This window comes from Octodon degus, unplaced genomic scaffold, assembly GCF_000260255.1.
Source record: "Octodon degus isolate 3935 unplaced genomic scaffold, OctDeg1.0 scaffold00359, whole genome shotgun sequence".
Classification (NCBI taxonomy): domain Eukaryota; kingdom Metazoa; phylum Chordata; class Mammalia; order Rodentia; family Octodontidae; genus Octodon; species Octodon degus.
In genome coordinates, this window is record NW_004524935.1 from 804,367 (window position 1) to 804,682 (window position 316).

Here is a 316-nt window from a genome sequence, read left to right on the forward strand (position 1 = left end):
AAAATAACTTTAAAACTTTAAATTGTTGGGGCCAGGGAGATAGCTCAGTATTATAAGCGCTTCTCTGGCAAGTGCAAGGGCCTGAGTTCAATTCCCGGTTCTGAAAAAAAAAAAAAAAAAAAAAAAAACCAAAAAAAACTTTAAATTGTAAGGGCCGGCCAAATAGCTTAGCAAATTAAAGTGTCTGCTTAGGCAGATGCAGCAAACAGGTTTTGATCCCAAGCCTGCAGTGCCGGCCCCCTCCAGGGCACGCTGAGTCTCTGACTGAGACTGGGCATGGTGGTGGACTCCTGTAATCCCAGCTCTTGGGAGGCTG